The sequence below is a fragment of the Lutjanus erythropterus genome, chromosome 5, assembly GCF_056507025.1.
Source record: "Lutjanus erythropterus isolate fLutEry1 chromosome 5, fLutEry1.hap2, whole genome shotgun sequence".
NCBI lineage: Eukaryota > Metazoa > Chordata > Actinopteri > Lutjaniformes > Lutjanidae > Lutjanus > Lutjanus erythropterus.
In genome coordinates this window covers 16,023,378-16,049,273 of record NC_139321.1, presented here as the reverse complement: position 1 = coordinate 16,049,273, position 25,896 = coordinate 16,023,378, and the positions used below count along the sequence as shown (strand labels likewise).

The window sequence follows — 25,896 nt, the reverse complement described above, 5'->3', positions numbered from 1 at the left end:
AGCAGGCTTTCTATGAGCGCAGGCTTTTCAGCCCACCTCTGGTGCAGCTGTTCAGAGCAGCTATAAACATGGTTCCTTTCAGATGTGGTGAGACTACACTCTGCAGGTTTGTTTTTGAGCATACTGTACCACAGCCTTTCGTCTCTCGGTTTACTGAAGTCTATGCTGCCGAACTTGCCTGAGCACCTGTACTTTTAACTAACTTCCATCTTTGATGTCTTGTGGTTTTCTGCTTTCATGCCCACGATTTGTCTACCTGTGCTAACTGACGTTTGAGTAAAGCTTATTTTTACTAAATCTTCCTCGTCCCAGGAGTGTGCTTTGGTGTCGAACTTCATTAACTGCAACAACTCTAAGATCCAATACATCTGAGCAGCGAGGCTATGCTTCTAAACCTACATAAAAATTTCAGACTGCAAGCTAAATACATCCCTCTCCCCCGGTACGTACGTGTGTGTGTGTGTGTGTGTCTGTGTGTTGGCTGGCAGGCTGGTTAAGACGTTGGCCATCACTGGGGTTTCTGGTCACGCTATTCTGCCTGGCATTATTACACCACCCATCACTCAGGCCCACTGTGTACATTATTCATACCCCCAGAGGAGTTCATCGGAGGCTGTGACTGCAGGTGCTGTGACAGTGCTCTCAATCACAGGCGCCTACGCCGTCTGCTCCTCTGACCCCAGCGCGACCAGGCGACCCCTGCTCCACCCCAGTTTAGTTGTGGAGTCAGATTACTTTGGAATGTAGTCAGTTACTGAATACAAATCATACGCTAAAAAATAGACGGCGCCACAAATATGTTCTTTTTTCTCCTCAAACATAAATATTTTACTGGAGTGAAAATGGGTGAAACAAAATTCTACAAAGCTAAACTCTTAGATTTTCCTGCAGTGCTTCTGCAGCTATCATTAGTGGGTTGATGTTAGCTATGTAAGGCTAACTGATTAAGAAACGTGTTTCTTGTCAGTGTCATGATGTCAAAATTGATGCTTAAGTGTTATAAACATCTACTGTATATTGTCCTTTACATTATCTATATTCCAGTATTTGTCCATAAATGACAAAGAAGTTGTTTTGTAGGTATTCTCAGATATTTTAATGGTATTTCAGAGTTTGCCTTTTCCTGGATAACATGAAAAATTGTTGAGGACTGCACTTGGGGGAGTACACTAAATCTACCTCCACTGAAATGTTTTCTTGCTTGTAATGTCATGGGAGCATAAAAGAAGAACACTTCTGTTCGCCAGGGCAGACTGGACTGTTTCTCACTGTACAAAAGCCCAACTTTATAACTTTATTCACTGATTTAGGTTAGACTTGATCATATTTTATGCAGAAAAGATTTTCTGATTTCCCCTCTGATGTCCTCTGGCTGTTCAGCTTTAACTCTCAGTTATATAATCACAGAACTTTCCTGATGGACAGAAATGACTTTAGCTTACTTGTTGCTAGAGTAAGCTAACCATAAGTGTCAGATGCCATTAGCAGCCTCCTAGTTTCTGGAGACAAACACAGCCTCCGAGACTAAGATGGAGTACAGCACCAAGGTCCCTTACAAACTTCCTGATGGAAAGATAGCTTTACTTGCTGCTAAAGTAAGTAAGCTATCTTCTGTTAGCTCGGTTAGCCATGACTCAGCCCCAGGGTGCTTGGTGGTTTTGTCTATTCCCTGTCATTAAACTGACCTCCGTTGGTTCAGAAGCTGCTTTGGTCCTGGTCAGGCTGTGTTCGCTTGGAGCTCTCAGTCTAGGAAGAGTCAGCTAACAGGACCACTCACCCTCCTAGCGTTATGTCCATAGTAGGGATGTCCCAATCTGATCACGTGATCGGAAATCGGGGCAGATCACATGATTTTCAAATGATCGGAATTGGGTGGAAATTATCGGATTTAACCTTACAAAACAACAAGCATGGCCATGTTCACGTTATAAATTCATGTGATCGGGACATCCCTAGTCCATAGCCCACTTTAGTCTCTCTAAAGTCCGTCGCTAGCTGCCTGTTTTACAGGAAACACGTGAGCAATAAGGACTCTGCTAGCTGTTTAAGTCTTTCTTCAGATTTGAAGTTGAGATCTTTGCAGATAACAGAAACTTTTATTTTTGGGTAGCACAGATTGCACTGAACATTCTTGTGTTTAATATTTCTTAAGGCAAAGTGACGGCGCTGTAGACAGGAATGTACAGCTGTTTTGGAGAGACTTCTCTGTGATTCAGAATCACAATTGACCACTTAGACTCAAGGATGAATTGATTTTGGTGGTCAAAGGACAAGATCACTGTCTCGTCCTGGGAGGACGATATCTCAGGAACGCATGGAGGAATTACTCAGGAATTGATCTGATAATTACTATGAATAGTTCCATGTTTAATTCCTTCAAAGTCTTCACTACAGAAATTATATGATTCTGGACAGACAGGAATATGAACTGTAACTTGACTGGTTGCGAGGCAGTAACTCCATTTTTTGACTGCTCTGTTTTATACAACCTTGACAGCTGACTTCTCACTCTTCTTAACCAGCCACTGGGGGCCAAGATGGAAAAGATGTAACAAGATCTCTTTCTTTATTGGCCACTAGGGGCTGCAAGTGATCAACAACTGCTTCAGGTGGAAATCTTGTTTCAGCTCAGGACACCGTATGTGCAGCCATGTTGATGTTGGCAGAACTATCGATACGGGATAAATATTTAACGGATGTAGCATATCTATCAAATTCCTAAATTAATAGTCTTAGCAGTCAATATGTATCCATAAATACATTCATGAAATTTAAATCATTATTTATGAGAAGACTTTTAATCATAAAATTTCAGCCTTCATGTTGTTCCCCAACCTTATCGTCATTGCCATGACTTAAGTGCTGCCATTTTTGGCAGTAATTTGGAATTTAAGTCAGGGTCTATGCTGTCCTAACTTACAATTCATTGACTCTTCAGTTAGGACTAATCTGTAATAACTAAATTCCTATCTTAAGGAAGGACAGGATTTTTTCCTAAATGCTGGTGAGACACATGTTTCTGTAGTCCCAAAAATCCTAAATGTCATCCTACACTGGTTAAGACAGGATTTCAGACTTAGAAAGTTCCTGTAATGAGACCCCAGGCCCACATCTAGGAGTAATTGACCGGCATCACGTTAATCCAAACATAAAGTAATCTGGAAACGACCTTCAGTGGGGGCTCTGTCTGTGTTTTAGATGAAAGCCTGCGGGCCCGAGACGTCCGCCACACAAATAACGGCCCGCGCCACACATATCAGCTCACGCCTGTCAACTTGTGCACACTCCTGGGTAACAGATAGCCAGGGGATTTTATTAACTTGTTTGTTCAATTTCACAGAGCCACATAACTCCTGCTGCTGCCATCACACATACAAACACAGAACTTCTCAGAGCAGCGTCGCCTGTGAGCCAGGATGTGCATTTCCACTCTGCCGCTCAGATGTGTCCTGTCATCCTTCACGGCGACGAGTAAATCCTAGTGGCACATCTTTCTGCTGACAAAGTGAAGAGCAGCCCGCGAGGCTATTTACCTAATATTCCTGCAATTGATAGATACATTTACATGTGATGTTTCACAGCTGTCCTGCTGCCCACATCCACCGCTCAATCAGACATTACAGGGAGGCAAGGTGAGCTGTCATTCGCCAAATGCGGTGTTATTTATGACTCTGCCTCTCTCATTACGTAGTTAAGGTCTACCACATCAGAGCCATTTCTCCGCAGTGAGGGTGGCAGACCCAGAGCTACTTACACAACTCTGCAGAAAAAGCTCTGCCCTCTGTAATTATTCTTTCATGCCAATCACACCTGCTTTTTAAAGCACAAATAGAGCATTTTCAGTGCGATAACACCTCATTATCTTAAGCTTTTTAAATAGATAAGCTGGATGAGGAGAGCTAGCTTACTTTGGCATTTTCCCTTGATGTTCTTGACTGGAAGTTTTACTTTGTAGAAGGCTGGCTGTAAGATGTTACGCTGCAACTCAAATAATCAAGTCAGCAGTGGGTAATCTGCATGTACATAATAAGAAATTCAACCAATAATGAATTGCTAAACAGCGGGGAATGACATAGATACTGTTAGTTTGGAGAAGCAAATTCTTTCATGATGAGAAAAAAGGCGTTTGGTCTTTCACTGATGATACTGATCATTGAGTTGTAGGCGATAACTTTCTTCGACATGATATACTGCAAGTTTCTGATAATCTTCTTCCATCCTTGCAGCGACCTGTCAGTGGGAAACACAGCAGCATGTTCCCTCTTTCTTGTAGAATTTGATGAAATGGTTTTCATACTTAAAAGGATTTTTTTGAAGTGAGGTTGTATGAGATACTTATCCATAGTCAGTGTATTACCTACAGTCGATGGCAATCAGCACACCGCCAGTTTGGAGAAGCAGCAGGAGCACCGGTGTAGGAAGCTAAGCAATGTGCTGCAGTGGACAAGTCAACAATAAAACACATTTTAACCACCTAAAAAGAAAATCTGTCAGTTTAAGTGTACACTATATTTAGAATATTTTCACCACTTTACCTTGCCATCAGACAGCCTTTTTCAATGGTAAACCGCTTTTATATAAGCAAAACAGCTCTCTCCAAACCAACAAGACTCCAGTGGCAAAATCAGTCATTTCACTTCACAGAACATCAGAGTTCCTGGTCCAGTCATCTCTTTGGTGACTTCGGTGTTTTAAAAGCTTACTTCGGCTTCACCAAAGTCACATATTCATACAAACCAACAGATTGAGGCAGTGGTAGACCAGCAACTTCTGTTGCTTGTGATCTCGTGTTCTCCAAGATAAAACGACTGATTTTGCAAAAGGAGTCTAGCTGAGACATAGAAAGTAGTATTTGACTTATTTGGCTTTTGGTTACTGGCAACTTATTTGATAATTGATTAATTGTTTTGAGATTCTCTAAAAAAAAAAAAAAAAGTCAAAATTCTCTTATTCTATCATCTTAAATGTCAATGTTTTTACCACTACACCACTACCACTACTACTACTACAGCATCTAGCATCAGCGATCAGCTCACCTGTCAGACATCACTCATCACCACTGCTGCAAAATCCCCGTTCCACCAACAGTCATCGCTGGATCATTGCTTCGACTTCTCGCGTGGGAGTAAAGCCTCAGTCTAGTTTAGAAGATATCTAGTTTTTGGTTTTGTTTTTCTGTGAACTCTTCTATGCCAGTGGCTGATCGTGGGTTTTCCTTTGGCTTCAGGACGTCATCAGCCTGCCTGCCCGCTCGTCTGCTTACCTGCTACAGTACCTTCCTGTGCTTCAGCCATTCATCCACCCTGCAGTTAAGAAACAAACCCTCTTGTCTAACCTTGCGTCCATGTCTCTGCCCTGCATTTGGGTCCATCTACATAAAAACTGTAACAACTCTGACTATCAATACCTCATACAACCCCTCTTCAAATGAACCAAACTATCCCTCCTAACATTTCATAAAACAACAAGTGTTTGGGAAAGTGAAAGCTATTTAATAAAAATATTATTACACCCTGAATTGTGCAAGCTTGACATGTGAGCTGAGATACTTCAATAGAAACTCAGTATAAAGAAGACATTAACAACTAAAAATACATGATAAAAATGTTTTTATATTTGCATATTGGCAGAATCCCCTCTGTTCTGGTTTGTTTATGTGCTGATAGTGGGATTTTATGACCTGTTTGGCCAAGTAAAGATAGTAAACAGAGATAGGATTTTTTTTAAATTTCCATTTCCCACTCATAACTGAAAAAGATAAATGAGAAGTTGGGCTCATATGGCGAGGAAACTCAGCCATGTTCAGGTTCAGCCAAAGTTCAACATCCTTTAAAAAGCTCTCAGAAAATACAGTATTCTTAAATGCTGAGGCTCTCAATTATTGTAGCTTGTCTGAAGGTCTGTTACTGTATCTTGTCACCCTTTGAACTCCTCGGTTGGGAACCACTGGATTAAACTATCTAACAGTGAATGAATCATCTTTACTTCACAGAAAATACAGAAGAAAAAAGTGACAGAAATGTTGCAGCAAAAGCTTTATAAACAAAGAGAAATAGCTGCCAGCGATCAACAAAAAACCCAATGTGTGTGGCTTTTGGTTCCAAAAGTCTAAATAATACTGTAAAATACACAAATATAGTGAAGGGAAAACACAAAACATCTGCAGTTCTGTCTAATCTATTCGTTGTTCTGGATAAACACAATCAGTTTCATAATTCTTATTTTTACTGTAAACACTTTAACACCTGTCTGTGTCTCAGACTGAAATTAGCATCAGTTGTGCTTGGCCTATTTTATCTGTTTATCAACGTTTCAGTGATTAGTTCATTCAAAAATGCTTACCAGCTGTTTCAGTTTAGCTTTTGAGTTGATGTTGTTACGGAGGTGGAGGCTTTATTTAAGGTCAGAACATTAAGTTTTTGTTTCTGGCGTGCTGTGTTCAAGTGTTATAAGACAAGAAAGATCCTTAGTTTTGGTATTGAGTAAACTCATATGTAAAGAAAATGTAGGCATTTTACAAACCTGTTACTGCATATTCTGTGAGAACAACAAGAATTGTGTTAATGTTATGTTTAGAGTTTTGGAAATACTGCAGAGCTACAGATTGGATAAAAGTAAATTGGCAACTGTAAAAAAAAATTAAAAAAAATGTATATTTTTGGGCCCAAATGAGTGGAGGATCATTGAAAAGCTTGGCATAAAAAGTTCGTTTTGTTTGTAATTTTTTTATTTTATGTTGAAGTAATTAGTGTCATAACTAAATTAAATTTGGCTGAGATGAGGAGTGAACTTGTTGGAGCTAGTTGAGGCTCTTTGAGGTCCTTCTCCCCCCTTACAAAAGGTGAAAATGGTTTAGTCCACCCTGCACTAGGATTCATCTCTAATATACATACTTGCTAACCTTGAGACCCCCATAATAAGGATTTTGATGCCAAAAAAATTAATTTCAGATACTTTGTTTCATGCATTCTGGTGACTTTTAAAGTATTAAAATAACCAAATAACAAGTACACCAGAGCAACATCTTTATATCTTATATTTATATATTTTATTTATATCAAACATTTTTAATTTTACTTACTTTATTTCTAGAAAGAGTACAGAATAATTTGTCCCTGCCCCTAAAAGAAAATTGATGCCCCATATTTTACAAAACACATGCCCTTTTCCTTTCAAACTCCTGGGAAAATTGGGATGTTTTGCAAGTCTGAGTCATGTCCTTCCCCACTAAAGAAAGGAAAATTGGGGCACTAAAAAGAAAAGAGAGAAAGAAAACAAACAGAGGAAAAACAGATGACTAATTTCTTGTGCACATCAAACACAGTGATTCACAAAAGATGCTAAAAAATGGTGAGATGTCAAGCTGTGAAGACTTAACCACACTTATTATTACTTTAAATAACTATTATCACATTAAATGTGGCATTGAACAGTTAATTAGTGACTACTGGCTCAATTATTTGTAATAAAAAAAAATGTGCAACATCCCTGATTGCATGACCTTTACAGATTCTCCTCACCTGCAGTAAACACAAGTTTTCTCAGGTTGATGCTTGAGGGTAGGGTGAGACAGACTTCAGATCTCACAGGAATGGACTAGATAAAGAAAATAAGTGAAATACACGCAGAGAAGAGCAATGCTTCAGGAATGCAAAGCATTAGAAACGTGTCCATTAGCCTTGTTGTTAAACTCCAGCTAGAAACAACAGACTCGTCCTCCTCACCCCTTGGAAATGCCCTTCTCCAGCAGAGTAATGAATGTGTTGACTTGTGCAGAGCGCTCTCTTTAGTGTCTGCCTCTAACACTATAAGCAGGGATTAACTTTTCTCTAATGAAGGGCAATTCAGCGCTGATATTAGGACCAATGGATACCAATGAAACGACCCTCTGTCCCTCACCCTCGCAATTACGGCGCTGCAGGATTATCAGTGAAGGTGTGAACGTGTCTGCAGAATGCTAAACGCGGGCCGATAATGTGCACACAAACACATACAACCATGCATACCAACGGCTACAGACATACAACCTGACATCTACAGAAGTTCAAACAACCGCATTTGCCTTTTATAGGTGCACAAGCAGCAGCATGAACACACACATACACGAGAAGATCAATGACTGCTCCCCCTGAGCCTCCGTTTCATAGCTCCACTAATGGCTCATAACACATCAGAGTGACAGCATCGCATACACACAACACCACCCAGCTACTTCTCCGTCACCTCCACTCCATTTCACGCAGCACACATGATAATGGCCTCGCCTGCATGAAAGGCAGGGCACAATGTATGATCCTTCCCCACCCTCTGCATGGGAAAATGATGAGAGGGTATCAGTCATTCTTGTCACTGTAGAGATACTGTCTTACAAAAGCAGCCACATCAGCTGAAATTAACTGAAGCCAGGGTTGCCAGGTCCGTGGTTTTCCTATATAATCGGGCTTCTTTTGAAATATTGCTAACACACTTTTCTTGAAATCTTGCATCCTTTTCTCAAAACTCTAAACACAAAACCAAATATTCGAACTACATTCACCAAACCTCTGACTCTTCTGGAAAAATCAAATAATCCTCTAAAAACGTATTTGTGCTCAAAAATTAAAATTAAAGAAATAGTGAGCCTCATTCACCAAAATCCAAGAGTTTTTTTTTTTCTTAAATTTGTTCTTAGGAGGGTTCCTAAGAAAGTCAGATTCATACAGGTGTTCTTAAACAGCAGAATTGTTCATATTAATGTTCTTGAAATGATGAAGATCATTGTCTTCATATGTGCCAGTTGCACAGAAAATGTAGAAAGAGAAGTCAGGAATTCCCAAATGAAAATCAAAACACAGTGAAGTGATGGCAGCGATATCATGTGTTAACTAAAAACTGCTAACTAAGTGCTTGGTTTGTATTCAAAACTGAAACATTTGCTTTTGACCAAACACTGCATAATTTAAAACTCCAAAAGGGGTCACTACAGTTGTTCTATTTTTATCATTTACTTACAGATGAACTGAGGCAGCCACCCTCTGAGGTGTGTACCTCGCTCCCATTTAACCGTCCCACGTCTGATCGCAGATGGCTCCTTAAACAACCCCAGACATTAATACACATTTTTTTTTTAAATATACATTGAAACCTGTTTGATTTTTTAAGTGCTGTATTTCTTTCTTCCTGATTATAAATTTCATAGTGTGTGAACTGTGGAATTACAGAAAACACAATAACCATGTAAGGATTGCAAAGCTGCTTTTTGCAGATGATGTGGTCCTCATCGGTCTGTGACCTGCAGCGCTCACCGGATCGGTTCACATTCATCTCACAAGGATGCAACTTGGTTCCAGGCAAGTCCAGCTGGAAGGAGGCCACGGGGCAGACCGAGGACTAGGTGAAGGGGTCTCCGCCCTGGCCACGGAACGCCTCAGGGTCCCTCACTCGGAGATGGTTAATGTAGCTGGAGAAAGGGATGTCTGGGGTCCCCTGCTGGAACTGTTACCTCTTAAACCCGACATCAGATAAGTGGTTGAAGATGGATGGATGGATGGATGGATGGATGATAACCAATTCTTTTGCACAAACTTGTCAGCACTCAAATGTGTCTCAAGTGTGTTCTTGAGTGTTTGTAGATTCTGTTCTTACCTGCGAACAAATCCCACATAAGAAAACATTGGTGAATGCCAGAATCTTCTTAAAAACTGCATAAGTGGGATTTAAGAAGAATTTTTTAAGGATAGAACAGTGAATGAGGCCCAGTGCTTTCAGATCATACACACGGGCAGTCAGTATGTAAACACTACTGAGCAGGCATTACACCCTACATCAAACACAGTTTTCAGGTCAGGTAGCAGAAAAACATTTTTGTGTTTATGTAAAATGCATTTTGCATTTTCGAAAAAACATTTAAAAATGCACAATCACAGCTTAAAACACAGCATATCGTATACTGAAAGTGCTGTGAGTAATACAGGTGACAAATTCTCTCTGCCTCAGCATCACATCTTTGTACTGGGTCAGGCCAGAGGACTTCATCTACATCAGAGGGACCGTTCTCCCTTGGTAGACAACTGGGGGGGAAACTCTCTGGTGTGTCAGATCAAACCTTGACACGACTCAAAGCTTCTCACTTCTCAGGCCAAGCCACCTGTAGAAAAATTTAGGAGTTCTGGCCATAGACCAAGCAGGTATTTACAGTATGAATCGCTGGGTGATTTTGAACCATTCATGTATTTGGATTCTATTGTAGTCAGCTGACCTTTCACTAAGCCCCGTCCTCCTTTGTTACTGTTGCTACGTCTGTCAAGTTTTCCGTTCTTGCACAGATGCTGTTCACAGCGATAACACTGCCAGTCACGATCAAGTAAACGGCTTGTTAGATGATATTGGTCCTTTTCTCTATACAGCAGTGCCAGATTTAATCTAAAACCTGAGAGTAATTGTTGAACCACGAGGTCTTCGATTCCACAGAGAATTAAACAAAAGCAGCCTCTCATTTCAACCTGATGACCGTGGAGCTCGAAGGCTGAAGTGATGACTATAGTTGGCAGATTTCATAAGTGTGCCTGGCTAATGTGAGCTAATGTTAATGCTTAAACTCCTCGAGTCAGCTGAAAAGTCGGTCTCTAGCGGACAATTTAACGTTTCCAGCTGACACATTTTACCCGGTACAAAAAATCCCCCTCTGGTGTGTCAGATCCAGTCTTGACAAGGATCTACACCTATTACCACAGGCCAAATCCAGTGCCCAGGAGATTTTCCCTGCTATAAGGGTTTTGGCATCAGAAGTTCACAGTCATGTTGACAAAAAAAGTCTACTGAGTTGAGGAAAGTGCAGTATGCTAGATGCAACATTTACTGTATGAATCGCTGGTTGATGTTGAACCACTCACATATTCGGACTCCATTCTAGACAGCTGGTTTAATCATATCATTAGAAACAAGTGTGAACAATTCTGAGTCATTGTGTGTAAACAATGACAGTTGTGTTGGAGTTAATATTTTGCAACGCAATCGCATCACGGTGCCAAATGTGTCTTAGCGAGTGAGAATGTGTTTAGAGTTTTGCCAAAAGAGTGAATTATTCGATGAATGGGTTTAGGGCACTGAGCATTTGGTTCAGAGAATAAGGTTCAGTGTTTCAGCAATTGTGAAAAACTGTAATAATATCTATAAATAAGGGGTGTCGCAATTCTCCAAATCCATGACTGGATTCAATTTTTGGAATTTAAACACTTTTTTTTGCACTGACGGCTATACCATAGTTAGACTATCAAGTCTTGTTTTGTAAAGATCAACACGCATTGAAAAACTGTTACTTACATTTCCAAATTATCCTTTCAAAAGACAGTCTATATGGTACTTGGTACCATATAGACTGTCTACGCTGTGTCGTCTTTGGAGTGTTGCTTTTTTCTTGGGACACCTGTTTTATTGCCTGTTGGGCTGGGTTGATCTGCCATGTGACTGATTTTGTCACACAGGCCTGACAACCCTGCGAATACTCAGATCTATCTCTTAAAGGATTTAGTGCCATCTAGCAGTGGACTTCAGATCATAACCTCATCTTACTTTCCCTTTCTAAGCATGTAGACGAGAAACTGCTACTATTATTACACTGCTGTAGAAACATGGTGGTGCAGCATGGCAGACTCTGTGGAGAGCACCTGCTATTCATACACTAATAAAAGGCTTACTTAGGAACATTATGTTATATTTCTGCCATATTCTGCCAACACACCCCCTATTTTACACTATACATCAAAAAATGGAAAACAGTGTTCAGGGAATGTAGCTACAGAAAAACATTTTTCTTCTGCACAATAAACACATTTTATAAGAATATCTTAAAAATGAAGGCTACGTTCACAGCTTGGTACAGAATATGTTGAATACCATATGTACTGAATGTGACACAGTAGTAGAGACGAGGGATTCATTCTGCCTCAGCATCACATCTTTGTGCTGGTCAGGCCAGACGACTACACCTCTACATCACACAAACTCATTGGTGTGCCAGATCAAGCCTTGACAAGACTCCACGCTGATCACCACAGGCCCAGATTTTCACTGGTTTAGGGGTTTTGGCCATAGACCTTCCACCGCCATACGGGCAACCATGAACTACTGGTCGATGCTGAACCACTCATGACTGTTTTCTTGTCAGTTGGTTTAATCACATCATTAGAAACAAGTGTGAACAACTGATCCTTTGCTAAGCCCCACCCTCCTTAGTTACTGTTGCTATGTCTGCCAAGCTTTCCACTCTCACACTGCATTCATGCAGTTTACGGTGATAACGGTGGCAGACCTAACATAGAAACTGGGAGTGAAACACAAGGTCTTTGACTCCTTAGAAAAGAAAACAAAAGCAGCCTCTCATTTCTATCTGACACTTGTGAATTTTGTTGGCTAAAATAATGACTCACAAACAGGTTTCATAAGCGTAGCTGGCTGTTGTAAGCTAAGGCTAACTGAGTTTATTAGTCCATCTCCAGCTGATATTTTAATGTTTCCACCTGGCATGTTTAAGTGAGTTATGTTTATGTGTCCTTTCATGTGTAAAACAAGAACTCTGTGGAAGTGTAACTGTTAAGTTAGCTAGCAGCTGCGTACATGATATAATGTTAAAACTAAAAGACAGGCTAAAGCTAGCTTACATCTCAGCAAACATTGGTCAGAGCATTTAACCTAACCCTCTGTGGACAACAAAACTTCAAGAGAGTCATCAACAACTTCATCAATATCTTCAAGTGATTAATTGGCTTGTTGGTTACATTATTGTTGGAGATAGTTGGCTTTATTTCACTTTAATGGTTGTTGTTAGCTTAGCATTTTACTACCATTAGCCACTGGCTGAGTCTTACCATCATGCTATTCAGCACGCTCTTGGAGTATGTAAGATTTATGCATGTGTCAAAGCTTAGTATGAATCCACTCTTCATGAACTGCATACCATTAATGGGAAATATTACAGTATGTAAGCACAGCAGTGCAAACAACAACAACAACAACAACATAACAGGGAGGATTTTACATGTGCTTCCTCCAAGACACAATCAACGGCGTTAAATGCCCTGGTGACAGACTGACAGGCTGCAGATTGTAGGGACTGGTTTGGGAGGGAAGAGGAAAACAGGTGGTGCGTAAAATCCTCTAAATAAATAACACACGTTCTAAATAAATAAAAATGTTGAAACTGAGAAGTATGGACTTATTTTTATGTCAGAAAGTACATTTTTGCTTTTATAAAGAGAGTTTACGCTCAGAAAAAAATGCACTGGTGGTACCGGTACCAAATTTCAGGTACTGGTATAATGAGAAAGGTACCCAACTCTAGTCTACATTAGACAAAATCAGTCCAGAAAGTAAGATTTTACTGTAGATGTCCATGTGCTTGAAAGAACCTCTACGCCTGCCTATGTCTCCGATTGAGATTGGAATCAGCTGTGATTGGTCTATTTTGCACAGCTTACAGTAAATCAGATATTTCTCAACGTTTTAATGTTTTGTTTATTCAAAAATACGTATCAGTTGTTTCAATATAGCTTTTGAGCTGCTGCTGTTACAGAAGCCATAGAGAAGCTTTATTACATATTTAAGGTTTTGAACATTAGATTTTAATTTCTGACGTGCTCTGTGCAAGCATTTGTAAACAAGACGAGAAAGATCCATACTTTCGGTACTGGATAAGCTGGTATGTATAGAAAACTTAAGCATGTGACTGCATATTCTGTGAAAACAGCATGAACTGTCTTAACAAGAAACAGATATTATTCAAATTGTGTTTAGAGTTTTGAAAATGTGACTACAGATCGGACAAAGGGATGTTAGCCATGCAGAAAACTGTAATATCAGCACCTGAGTAAATGTACTTAGTTACTTTCTACCACTGACGTAAGCTATACCTTCGCCTCATCACACAAACATGTCGGCCAGTGAGGTACTTTGCTTTTACGGCAGCGCTTTTAGACAAGAAATCACACATGTGTACCTGCTGCTTTAAAACACTGATGTTATTACGTTTTTTCAGCGCAATGTTCCCACACAATAATGGTTCTTATGCATAAATGATAATCACATTTCCTCACCGTGGCCCTTGGTGACATCCCTGTGACATCCACTGTGCTTATGTATAAATGATGCCCTCATCTCTTAAAGTGTTACTCACTAGCCCACATTATGGCCCCATGTTCAGTGCTGTTACATAAATCTCCCTCTTTCACTGCGCGGCACATCACACGTTTGTATACTGCTTATTCAAACTGACATGCAGTTAATGCTTGCGCACATTTTTTCTAATTTAATCATATATGCATTATGGCACTTATACAAAATAATAGAAACCATTTTTCAAATCGAATCAGAGCTGTTACTTCAAGCAGGGCTGATGTTGTAATTTAGGAGTTAATTGACAAAGCAGCATATGATTCCCTGCAACATCCATCATACATGAGCTACATTCATTTTTAATTTCTTCCACCTTCATGGACATATGAAAAGAGTTTTTTTTAAAAAAAAAAACATTGCACTTAGAGCAACAAAAACCTGCATTTCCCTTCAGCTTTTACTGAAACAATTTCCTGTAGCAGTGAGATAGCCTGCATACATAATATCAGCATTTATGGTCATCTGTCTGCTGAGGTGAAAGTGTGTACTCGGAGCTAATTGGCTTCAATATGGCATAAAACAAGCCTTTAATCTATCTCATGCTCTCCTAATCACACTGGCCCTGTAATAACAATATCAGAAATCAAATTAATGGTGAGAACAGGTCTTGCTGTGGGCAGACAGGGCAAGTGGGGGGAAACGTCCTCAAACCGAGATGAAATGCAATTTGGACGGAGGACAGAGGAGAGGGGAAATGTTCTGAGGGAAGTGGAGCAAGCATCTGTCTCCAACGAAGGAAACGTCAGGTCCTGTTAATCTTATCTGAATGGCTGCCCGCTGACGTGGATTTAATTTTACACAAGCGGACGCCTGCTAAGCAGCGTGAGTGCACACGAGACAGACTGTACGCACGTCCATATATATATATATATACATACAGGCAGGGCAGCGTGGGCGATGGTGGCCATGAGGTGCAACACAAAACAACACAACAACTTAAAAAACACAACATTTCAGACAACACAACAATATTTCAGAAAGGAAAAAACTGCGACAACAATTCTTTCTTGTGATTAACTCTACAATAGAATTGGTCCACCTGTGCCTTCACTGGTGTTTGATTATTGTGCTGTTATTTCTTATGAGTATCATCAAATGCTTCATATCACTAAAAAATTGTACAACCTAAGCTACAAGTTTCTGTAAGTCAATAAACCATAATAATTGACAAAAGTATTGAAATTGTGCCAGAAATCTTTTTAAAAATTCCAATTTTCATGAGTCAAATTTCATTATAAACACAACACATTGATCCAAAAGATTTATGAATGTAGAAACATGAACAAAATGTTTCTCAACTCTTCATAATTTATTTGGATGATGTTCATTTTTTAGTTTTTGAGATATGCTCATTTTTATAATCAGACTGCAATGCCTTTATTGTTTCATCTGTAACAGAAATATTTCCTCAGTGAATATTTTGGTACTTTTGATTATTGTGATGTTTTCTTCAAATGCTTCATATCCCTAAAATCTGTACAACCTAAACTAAAGATTATGCAAGTAAATCAACTGTAATAACTGAATATGAGAAAATACTGGCATTGTCTCATTAATTAAGCAGAAGAAAAAAGATGTTTTTCACCAAATCTGACTAAAAAAAAAAATCTAAATGGAGAAAAATATTTCTAAACACCCTTTAAGTTATTTGAACTTCACTGAAATTCATTTTACAGATTCTCTGGAAATATCGTTAAAATCTGCAATACATTTTGGTGGGTGAAAACTGAGGTCTAGTGTCTCATTTTCCATCTAAAATTAGGTTTCCTTCCAGATGTGGCTAAGGGGACAGGATATTGAGGTCAGTGGGACAGCGCAGTGGACCACAAACTAAAACAGTCTCAGAACGCTCAAGCAAAACCTTTTTTTAAAGCAGCCATAATTAACTTTTTCGGCCAGCAGAACAAGATGTAAATACAAGACTGACCTATTATCACTTTGTATAACAAATATGGGGCAGCAAACTGTTGAGTATTACACATGGAACAATGTTAGCATTCATTTGAAGTCCTGTGACACCCAATGAATAAAACACAGCGGTAAATAACTTCCAGCTTCACCAAAACAAATAATCGCAGACTTTATCAAGACGGTGGATGATGTGTACTTGCTACAGACTGACTCCTCTTGGACCCACTGGAAACCACCTTGGTACAGTATTCCAGGTCGTCAAACTGTCCTCTATCGGCCTCAGAGTAATTTAATAAGAACGCTAACCTTGCTTACTAGCTAATGAAAGCTACAGCACAGTTAGCTGCAGTGTGCTGCTGACTTCGGTGTTACAAGAGAAAAGGTCAGTGTTGCAACAATCCACTGATACCTGCATCCCAGGCCTACCAGCGTCACACAGCTCCTAAATGGAGTTTGGAGTTTGTTTTTTTCAACTAAAACTCTTCTCACCAAGTAAGGGCTTTTATTTTAGGTAGATTTAAACAGGATCGTGTAAACAACTGTTTACATAGATACATAGATTTGTAATTGTGATTTTGTTTTTGTTTTTCTTTGTACCGTCCGTTTGTCAGTTTCATCTCGGATTTAATAGTTCTTCATGAGTCGGTTTGATCCGTTAAAAATCAACAAAACACCTTCTGTCTAAAAGAATGTTGTTTTCTTTTTTGTTGCACATTCTAAAAATTCTGTTGAATTTTCTTTTTTGTTCTGTTGTCTGATTTGTTCGCTCTTGTGTTTTCATAGATGATGTGCTTTCAACTTTGTTACTGCGTTTTGAACCAGCTGCTGTAGATAAACACATATGCAAAGCTGCATCCTCGCACATGACTGACCCACACCTCACTTCTGAACACGTGTGCGCACATAAATTCTCGTATCCTCAAATGGGAACATTGAGATGCAGCAACATAAACAACGTACCCTTACCTCCCACATATTCCCACAGCAGCGTGAAGACGAACAACCAACCATTTACCCATCTACAACTCAATAAAACACACAACCACACACACACACACACACATCAGAAGAACAAATAGTAAAGCTGATTCTGTCCAGAAGCTATATCTCTGTTCCTTCACCACCCCCATTCCCTGAGCATTTCCCATCATTCTCAGAGGCGACAGGCACAGAGAGAGTGAGGGAGAGATACATGCTAAGTGAAATGGGAAATAAAGGAGTGAAGACGAGGAGTGGGAGATGTGACAGCAAAAAGGGAGACTAGTGAGAAGAGGGAGAAGATGATATGGGAGTGCCACATTTGCTCATCCTCCGCACCAGGAGCCAGGCCTCTGGAGGACAACACACATGCATGGCAGCCTCCGGCTCATCATCACAGCGCACAAGACACAGGACAACAGGGGAGGACTGAGAACAAGAAAATGAAAGAGGGAGGCAGAAGATTCAAATGAAAGAGGAGATAAGAGGATCAAACTGTGACAGGGGAGTAGAGGAGTGGAAGGAGTGGAGAAAGAGAACGTGATGTGGAACATGATGCTGCCAGGAGCCGCTGTGGTGGTCTGTGGCACTTTGACACACTTGGGGACATTCAGGGTGGACGGGCAGGCTAAGCTGCCTCAAACATAGATTAGTGGAAAGCCACACTCTGAGAAATAAGGGTTCTTCCTAAAGGGCTGAGGTTCTACCAAGAACTATCTGCCTCTTTTTAAACAAGCGGTTTGTCAAGGGTTCTTTGTATGACAACAGGTTCCATCATCCATAGAATAATTTTTAGATCAACCCTTTGCCAAAGTTTTTTTCTACCATAATATAAAAGGGTTCTTGTTAGAACTCTGTGGATGGGTTCAAGATAAAACCCTTGGAATAAAAAAGGTTCTCAGTCAAACCCCCTTGATGGGTTTTAGATAAAACCCCTGGAAGAGAAAAGGGTTCTTAGCAAAATCCCCTCATTGTGTTCTAGATAAAAGCTTTGCAATATGTAATCATAAATAATAAAAAAAAAATAAGTGTTCTCTCTAGAACCCTCTGGATGAGTTCTATATTAAACCCTTGGAATATAAAAAGATTCTCAATAGAACCCCCTGTCTGTGTTTTAGATGCAGTAAAACCCTTGAAATATAAAAGGTTCTCTATAAAACCCCCTTAGTGTGTTCTTGATAAAGCCCTTGGAATAAAAAAGGTTCTCAGTAGAACCCTGTGGATGGGTTCAAGATAAAACCTTTGGAATATAATACGGTTGATGGATGGGTTCTTGTTGGCACCCATAAAAGGTGGAAAGGATCGTAAAAGAACCTCAAGAGAGGGCTCTGGATGGAATATTACACCATACATAGGTTTTCTGTAGAACTTCTGATAGGAGGGTTCTGGGTGGAACCTTTCAAATATGGTTCTAGGTATAACTCTTTATGCTGGGTTGAAGGTAGAACTCTGAAAGGGTTCCAAGTGGAATCTTTATAAAAGGAACCAAAAATGGTTTTCTTATGGGCGCAGGCCGTAGAACCCTTTATGGTTCTATTTAGAACTTTTATCTGTCAGAGTGCACAGGAGCAGCGATGCTAACACTAAGCTCTCTTCTGTGGTCACATGAGGGTTTTAACAACCTAAAGCACTAATGTGATGTTGATATATTTAGCCAGTTTCAGATGTAGCGAGTAATCATATGCTTTATGCTTTATTAACACACGGATTATGATATAAAGCAGAAAATTATGCAGCAAAGGTTATATGGTAATACATGGGAATCAGCAGAGACAGAGGAATTATGGGCTGGGAGCTGCAGAGGGGATAAACCTTGGGGAAACATGTTGATGATTGCGGTTCATGTTACTTTGCCGTTGATTAGCATAGGAATACAGCGGTGAGGGTGCTGCCACATTAGTTTATTGTTGTGCACACTTGGCTGAGGATGTAGTGTGACACAGGAGTACGGCAACATGAGGAGACGCTAATTTCAGCAGTCGAGCAGAGGAACACATCAGGGCACAGACAGGTCCACGGTACACTGGTTTGTATCAAAATATGGTGGAAAACTCTTGAGAGTCTGAGTGCGTCTGTCCAGAACAAACTGGTCGCTATAAGCGGACGAATATTATCAGTGGTGAGCAGTACTCCAATTAAATGAATTTAAAATAATTATTTAATTTATGGCTGTCAAAGTGTTAACGCAAATTCCTTTAAATGCCACTATTTTTTTTTTATGCGCAATTAATGCACATTCAGTTATACTGGTTTGAATCAGAAGCGAGTTTCCCTGTTACCCGACAATGTGAAGGCTTGCCTGTTTAGGCAACCGACTCAACGAAAATAAACAGAAGTACAGGAGGAGGGAGAGAAGAGAGAGTTGATCGAGCTGCAGCCTCACCTGAAACCAGGTAAGAGTAAAAATAAGGCTGATATATATATATATATATGTGTGTGTGTGTGTATATATATATATATATATATTATATAGACTGAGCTGAAGAAAGGTGAGGATTTTTCTCCTCAGAGGACAATATGTTATTCAAGAAATAGACTATTATTGACAATAATAATATTAAATAAATAAATAAATGCTTATAAATAGTAAGCTTTTCCTACATTATTGCTGGTTAGGTCCACAGACTGTTATAGGCGACCGAGGAAATCACTGAAGGTCTCGTTTTTCACGTTACGTTATAATACAAAGTGATTCATAAGTGTAAATTTCTTCACATACCTTTAAGGTCGGACCCATACTGAGGCTACAAAATGTCTAAAATGTATTTTTGTATTTTTGAAATTACCAATTGCTTGTATTTTACTTTTATTTTGATAGACCTGATGAGCAAGTATTGGTAATTCGTCACAAGATTTTTTTTTTTTTTTATCTGTTTGTGCCAGTCTCTGATTGCTTTAAAGATTTGTCTTGTTATTCTTGTTTGTCATACCAATTACCTTCTAACTGACATTTGTTCATTTATTACATGAATATAAAAGTAATGAAATGGAAAGCTGTGCTGATTTGCTGAATTTCACTGACTGTTTCTAAACACAGTACAGCTGTTCCAAACATTTTTTTTTTCAAATTACTGAACAAATCTAATTACTGTACTGTGTGTAATTAAAACACACTCAACTACAGTAAGCTCTATTTTATAAATAGTGTTTTACTGTATTATAGTTGCTGCATCTCGCTGGCTTGCTTTTGGCAGTTTGTCATACACTTTGAGGAGACCGTTTTTCACTGTGATAAAATGTTGTTTCTATCATGATGCACGCAGCAGCCTCAAGCAGCCAGCTGGAAGGAACAAAGTACAGAATCATTAGAGTAAAGTTAAATAACAGAATTACCCTAGTTTTTAATCATTTTTCCACATGATGTCATGAATAAAATGACCCTAAATGAACTCTGTAAGTGGACGTGATTATAAGTGAATTATTTAAACAGCATTTGTACACAGAAATTAAAGTGTCCAAAGCTTTTTGATCCATGTAAGCAGCTGATCACTGTAACCGAGATCACTATGAGCAGCTTCCACTGTAATAAAAAGCATGGGCTACACTTGCAGCCTGTCAATCATCAGCTCCTACCACAATGCAGCAGCAGCCCACAGATAAGGAAGGAGGAAGAAGGAGAAAGTAAAGTATGGTAAACCCTTCTCAAATGTCTCGGAGCAAGATAACATTTTAACAGGCTGCAACTCCAAAACCAGATCTCTTCTGTGCAGCAGTTGAGGCGAAGCAATGTTCCCTCGTGCCACACCAGTTGGATGACTGAGTGAGCACTGCACAGCGCTAATTTCCCTGCCAGCCCTGGGCATGGAGCTGGGTCTACGTCCTCAGAATCGCTGCAGCCTCATTGTGTATCAACACTCGAGCTTCTGCCTTTTTTCTGTCCAATAGCTACCTTTTATGACCTTCCCTGAACTCCCTTCTTGTTCCCTTGCTTTCCTCTGTAGTACTCTGATGTGAAGACAGGGCTGAAGCTCAGTAATTTGGAGTCAGAGATAAGGGCAGGCGGAGGATATTACTTGTGGGTAGACAGTGATTGAATTGGTTCCAGAGGGTCAAACACACCTAAATGACAACTCGGCGGAAACCCAAGACCCATTTATTTAACTCGGAGAAGCCTCGAACGACGGGCCCGCAACAACGACTGAGTGTAGGCGGACGCGATGATGAAATGCACCATAGCAGAGCTGGAGGGGAGAGCAGGGAGGAAAACAAAAGGATGCCACGGCTTGCATCTCTCTTAGTGATCATGTGAGGCTCGTTTATGAGTAGGAAGGAGGCAGGGATATCATGTCAGTCAGGTCATTTAAGGGCTTTCTGCAGAGAGGCAGACAAAACAGTGGAGAAAATGTGGGTGGAAAAGGGACAGAAAACTGAAAGGAAATAAGAATGAGAAAATATTTAGAATCTGCATCTCCTGTTATCTGTTTTTATGCACATTTTCAATTTGTAGATTAAAAAAACTCTGTGTGGAAACAAGCATAATGTAAGAAATAAAAAGCTGAAATCTTGCTAAAAAATCTCAGCTTACAAACACAAGCTGATGTATGATTAAATGGAAAATGTGAAAAATTGCCATGGAAACAGACTTAAGGAATAAAATATAATATATATGAAGCATGTGTCCACTGAAGAGACAAAAAAAATTGTAGCAGATAAAACATCAGATCTATATGGATTGATGATGAGACATATCCTTCCTCAAATGAACACATAAAACATAAACATTTATCGCATCATTTTCATTTGTCTGATGCACCCAACTCCCTCTATCACAACAGTGGCGAATAGAGTTCATTAATTCACAATCTCTTTTGCAGATTTTCTGGCAAATCTCTTAAAATTTGCAATAAACTGGGTGGAAATTGAGGGCTAGTGTCTCATTTCCATCTGAAATTAGGTTTCCTTTGAGATGTGGCTAAGGGAACAGGATATTGAGGTCAGTAGGACAGCTCAGTGGACCACGAACTGCGTCTAAGAACGCAAAAAAAAAAAAAGTCTAAGAACACCCAAGCACGACAAAAATCTTTATCCAAACATACAAACTCAAATTCCAAAAAATACTGGGACACTGTAACTATATTTAACTGAATACAGCACAACGACAAGATATTTAGCCAGTATATACCAGCACAAAGTTCAAAGTTCATCTGTGGTGGTACGGGGGTATCAGAGGTAACTGTCACATCTATGAAGGCACCGTTAATGCTGAAAGGCACATAGGGGTTTTGGAGCAACATATGCTGCCATCCAAGTGACGTCTTTTTCAGAGACGTCTCTGCTGTTATTCAGCAAGATAATGCCAAGACACATTCTGCGCGTGTTCAGCAGCAAGGCTTCATAATATAAGAGTTCAGACACTAGACTGACCCGCCTGTAGTCCAGACCTGTCTCCCTTTGAAAATGGGAAAACAGAGACCCCAAACTTTTTACTTTTTACCAAGCATCAGAACATTTCATATATATCTTATATAACAGTGACAATAACAGTCATTATTGCAAAATAAACCTCGACAGGGTGATGCAGGTCCCTGACATTATCTCACTGTGCATTATCCCACTTATTACACAGCTACTTAATAAAAAAACTATAATTTTAATACAAAATATTGACTTTAAAATGATTTTTGTTGATTTAAAACAGAGTCTATGATCAGAACTTCATCCATAGCAACAGTCTGTTATTCTGAAATAAACCTTGGAACTCCATAATTGACCAAACAAAATTAAATACTCAACAAAGCTGTGTATCATGTAGACGTGGAACAATGTTAGCATGTATCTGGGGTCCTGTTAGGGTGTTAGGTCACATCATGAATGTAAGGCATGTCTACTCTCCTTTTAGCTCTATTTTGGTCTCAACCAACTCCTAAGGGAAATATGCACTCTATTTGGACTGAATTTTACATAATGCATTTCTAGCCTATGAACCACTCAAAGTGCTTTACAACTACATGTCATATTCAACCATTTGCACACATGATCACCCACCCATTCACACACAAATGCGACAGCCATCAGGAGCAACTTGGTGTTAGGTATCTTGCTCAAGGACAAATTGACATGTGGACTGGGCCAATCTTTTGATAAGTGGACGACCTGCTGTCACTCCTGGACACAGCTGCATCAGCTGCTAAATGCTCCACAGTGTTCACCAGTTTGCAGTCTAGGTGACGATTAGACGTGGGATAATCATTGCAACTCCTTTCATATTGCATTGTCATTTAATTTATTGCTAAAATAAAAATGTTGAGAAGTGCAGCTTTATCTGCTTTTGTCCTTACACAATGTATGTCTGTCAGCCTATCAGTGTGTGTACCTGACTTGTGAGACTGTGGCTTTATGCTTAGCAGGGAAGGCAACATTTCATGCAGAATACTGGTTCATCCTCTGCTTTTCTTCGCTTCACTGACACCGTACTTTGAAATGCAGTTGCTGAGTTTGACACAGTTCAGTAGATGACACCTGGAGCCGGAATCAAACTAGTCAATGGGCTTAAAAACAAAAACAAAGACACAACCGCTCTGATCAAACCCCACGAGATTCCTCCTGAGCCCTCTGGCATCTCCGTTTGTGTGTGTGTGTGTGTGTGTGTTTGTTTGCATGCTTGGCTGGAGAAAATGCATCTTTTACACAAAAAATGCACACATGAGCGGCGCCAGAAGTAACAAACAAGCATAAAAAAAAAAAACAATCCCCAAAAAAACAAAACCACATAATCTTAAAAAGTCTGTGTCCCTTAAAACAAAACCAAAGGGAGGGGCAGTCAGCTTGCATGCTTGATAGTTACCCAGCGGTGAAGACGTGATTGACGTGGCTGCAGGATCGGAGCCTCCCTGGAATCGAGCCAACGCTTCTGTGGCGGCCCAGCGCTGGCAGAGGGGGAGGAGGGGGTGGGGGAGGCCTGGATGTGGTGTAACAGCAGCAGCAGCAGCAGCAAAGGCAGCAGCAGTGATCTCCTGACACACGAGGGGAACCTACAACACAAGAAACAGGGTCAGAAACTCCTCCCCAGTGGACTGAAGGAGATTTGATAAGAGGCTGAAAAAGGCACACTATTTAACAGCTGTCTTTTGGAGCTTAATCCTTTATTGGCGCCGGGCTAAATGCCAAAGACCCAGTCCCTCTTCAGCCCCCCCGCCCCTTTCCTACAAGCTCAATGACATTCAGACCTGGGAGCAAAGCAGTAACAGCAGGGGCTTTAAAACGTGGTGACACTGAACATAAAGTAAAGGTTTCGCCCAACCTTTGAGCGAGATAGACGGAGCAGGGCAGCTGGGCTCTAACTCAGCAAACCTCTGTGACTCTGGCCCGCGTGTTGGGCTGTTTATTATCAGCAGACAGCACACTCAGGCCTGGAATATAGGACTGCTGAGACACTGGGTGCTGGCCGCTGGGAAGAAACAGGGAGTGAGGCGATGCGGGAGGAATGCCAATGAGCGTCCCCTCTTCCTCCCTGAGATTTCATTTGCTTCTCTGGCACAGCACTGCCCTGCAAAGCAACTCAATCCTGGCCTCAGGTTTGATAGTGACATTAACGGCAACAAGAGCCTTTTCTCTAATTCTGAGCCTCACATCCTGACCATTAACCAACACCTAGGAGGGATGGTTCAGATTATTCCAGGTGAGGTTGTATGAAGTACTTATCCATAGTCAGTGTATTACCTACAGTAGATGGTGGCCAACGCCCCCAGTTTGAAGAAGCAGAGAGGAGGATCAACAGCAATGTACTGCTGTGGATGTGGAGTATTTTAGCATCTTAAAAAGGTCCACCTTTGCTATATTTACAGTATTTTACTTGCTTCACCTTGCTGTCAGACAAGTTCTGTCAGTTACATACGGCAAATACCGCTAACTCAGAAACAACCAAACTCCAGAGGTGAAATCAGTAATTTTACCTTGCTTGTTTGTGGTATTGTGGATCTGGATTCACCCGAGTGACACTATTTTAAGAAGGGTGGCTTTGAGTGGCAGCTGCCACCTGAGCTGCCACCCCAGTTTAGGACAATCTAATTCAAAATCACATGTATAAAAAGCTGTAGCTGAGGAGATAAAAGCTCCAGTGTTCAAGTACAAGTGAACGCAGCAAGAGATTATGTTCTTTGAAGACCCTTTAGTTTCAATTCCACCCAGCTCTTCTGTCCATGCAGCCACTCTTGGTCCTCTATCTATCCTGGGGGTGTAAAAACTAATGCATTAATTTAGGTTAAGTATAAAAATAAATATGCATAGAGTGTTAACTAATGCATATAATGTAATGATATGTTCTGCAGATTTTAGGTTAAATGATGGGCTTACGTTCAATGAAAAAAATTATTGATTTGTAGTGCCACCATATATATCTATAATATTTTACTAATGCACCACAATAATGTTTTAATGTTGAAATGTCTTTATTTTGGGGGGATTAGTAAATACTGATGTATGAGATGGGCATAAAAACAGCATATGCACCGATACCAGCATCAGGTATCGGTATGATACTCTTCTCACGTACTCGTACTCGTAACGTTACTCATAAAACTACTACTACTACACGAAAAGTAGCCGCTCGATACAAGTAAACATCTAAAGAACCGCCATGATGCAGAGTTCAAGACGTTTGGTGATGCTTACCCTCTTTTTTTTTTTTTTGGACGCGCTGTCATGATCATCGAGAGACTCGCTGTCCTCAACATCATCCATTAATGACCGCATGGACTTTCGAAACTGTCCGTAAACTTCCATGTAAAACTGAAATAAATGCACAGAGTCCACCTGTAGACCGCAGCCAGCTGCTGTCCAATAAGTCCCGGCGTGTAAACTAGTTGATGCTTCTGCAAATTAATCCGAAGACGAAGAAAAAACACCGCCGCCATCAGTCTG

The 25,896-nt window shown here is 40.2% G+C and overlaps 1 protein-coding gene across 1 annotated transcript in view; it reads right to left on the bottom strand.

Moving 5' to 3' along the window:
* The window catches only part of drp2 (dystrophin related protein 2), a 197,874-nt gene extending 173,871 nt beyond the window's left edge, over positions 1 to 24,003 (bottom strand). The window contains exon 1 of the mRNA XM_084718858.1: positions 23,822 to 24,003. The gene's annotated coding sequence lies outside the window, so the exon portion shown is untranslated. The remainder of the gene's footprint in view (positions 1 to 23,821) is intronic.
* Positions 24,004 to 25,896: the final 1,893 nt, after the last annotated feature.